Consider the following 2,656-nt stretch of genomic DNA (forward strand, 5'->3'; position numbering starts at 1 on the left):
CAGAAGAAAGTTATGGAAAGCACATATGTGAATTTTGATGATGACAAGTGTCCATGCTTGGAATACCTTTATAAAAATGAAGCTGAATCTTTGAAGTTTGAAAATCTCAATATTGACAGTTATTCTAATGATGATGTTGAGATCAACACTGTAAATAGAATGGAGCAAGAAATAACAGATCAAGTGACCCATAAAAATGAAAATTCTAATCAAGAAAGAGTTTCATATGAGTTTGTGCGAGAAGAAGATGGTGGTTCTACAAGTCATGCCAATGATGAGAACAATTCTAATCAACAAGACCACACCAGGAAATGGGATATAAGTCACACTAGAGATGCAATAATTGGTGATCTCAATGCTGGAGTGAGAACTATAAGTGCTACTACATATGAATGCCTGCATGCATATTTTCTGTCTCAAATTGAACCAAAGAAAACTGAAGAGGCCTTGCTTGATCCTGACTGGATAACTGCCATGCACAAAAAATTCAATCAGTTTTAGAGAAATAAAGTTTGGGAATTGGTTCCTGCACCAAGAAATAGAAGCATTATTGGAACAAAATGGGTGTATAAGAACAAGATGGATGAAAATGGAATTGTGACAAGAAATAAAGTAAGATTGGTTGCTAAAGGCTACTCACAAGAAGAAGGGATTCACTATGATGAAACTTTTTCTCTAGTTGCAAGACTTGAAGCAATAGGAATTTTCCTTCCATTTGCTGCACACTCAAATTTTAAGGTGTATCAAATGGATGTGAAAAGTGCATTCCTCAATGGTGAATTTGAAGAGGAAGTATATGTGCAACAGCCACCTGGCTTTGAGGATCCAGAATTTCTAGACTTTGTTTTTAAATTGTTTAAAGATCTCTATGGTATAAAGCAAACACCTAGAGCATGGAATGACACTGAAAGGCATATGGCATAGCCTATTTGTATATTCGAGGATTTAACTCAACTCAAATAAGAATGTAATAAGTAAATAGTGGATCTATTGTCAGAGAGATCTCACTAAGTAACATCTGTCAAAGGGTTAAGAAACATTATTCATCTACAGACTTGAAGACTTAATTCACTGGAAGAATCTCAAGAAATTGATCAAGCCTCAGTGATATAAATCAAGATTGTGGATTTAACCAAGTGACAGAGATCTCGTCAGGGTATCAATTAATTACAAGGATTTAATCTGAAGAAAATCCAGAGTATCAAGGTCAAGGCATGAAGAAACGTCACGGAAGTTAGTCACTCATGAACCAGACAGTACATCGAGTGTCAATATTGAAGTGGTGGAATTGATTCATAATTTCAGTGATTTTCAGAAGATATTCAGAAGAATGGATGCTGCTCAAGATTAGTATTAATTCTCTATTAATTAATTAAGTCATATAATTTAATTAATAAAATGAATTATATCTACAAAGATTAATTTATTGATTAATTGAATTAATTGTTTAATTAATTCAGAATTAATATTAAGGTTTTTCAGGATTTTAATTGATTTAAAATCTGTTATTAATTCTTAAAGTCAACTGATTGTATTAGTATGACAATCGGTATGACAATCAATAGTCATACCGAAAGTCATGCTAATTCAAAAGGATTGTCTTATCAGATTTTTTATTACATTAAAATCTATTATTAATTCAGTAAGACAATCTGATTTTGAACTACTATGACAATCGGTATGACAATTGATAGTCATACCGAAAGTCTTGCTAGTTCATTCTGATTGTCTTGCCAACTCAAAGAGATTGTCATGCCAATACATTCTACTCGACTGATTGGATTAAAAGAAGCAGCAGAAGACATTCATGCAACATAATTCAACAGAACACACAAGTCAAGAACACAGCAGAAAACAAAGGCACAACATTTTATTTTTCATCTGCTTTATTCAAGATCAAAATTCTAGATTGAAAAGTTAAATCCAATCCACTAGAAATATTTATCTTGTTCTTGTGTATCAATCTAGCGGATTAAAATCCCTAGAACTTAATCTCAAATCGTATTTAGCATTTGATCTTTTAATTGCAAAAATAGAAAAAGTTCATGTCGAATTTATTCTAGATTTGTAATAATTGATTTGAGATTAATCCCTTGTAACCGATACCGTAGTTGTAACACCTTTCAAGTTTAATAAAAGTTTTATTTAACTTGAATTTTGTTTCACATTTTTATTCCGCATTTTATTCGATTAAACGGTATTGTTTGCATTCAACCCCCCCCCCCCTTCTATAAACAAATTGGGACCTAACAATTGGTATCAGAGCCTCCAGATTAACGTACAAATCTAGATCCTAGATTTTTGTGTTTCTTTCACTTCTTGAATTTTTTATTCACTCAAAAAATTCATAATGACTACACAAAAAGTTGGAACCGTTAAAATTCCACTTTTCGATAAAGAAAATTATGTTATGTAGAAGAAGAAGATGCTACTGTTTTTACAAGTTGCTAATCCCAAATATTTGCAAGTGTTAAAGAAGGGTCCAAAAATTCCTATGGTTATTGAACCAGAGGTAATAGAAAATGATGTGGTGATCACCAAAGTGAGAACTTATGTGAAAGATCCTGAGGATTTCTCTCCTGCTGAAATAGAAGAAGCCTCCCTGGATGCTAGCCTTCAATTAATTTTAGTAGATTCCCTTAATCCCTTGATGAAT

Source organism: Apium graveolens, chromosome 7 (assembly GCF_009905375.1).
Source record: "Apium graveolens cultivar Ventura chromosome 7, ASM990537v1, whole genome shotgun sequence".
NCBI classification, from domain to species: Eukaryota; Viridiplantae; Streptophyta; class Magnoliopsida; order Apiales; family Apiaceae; genus Apium; species Apium graveolens.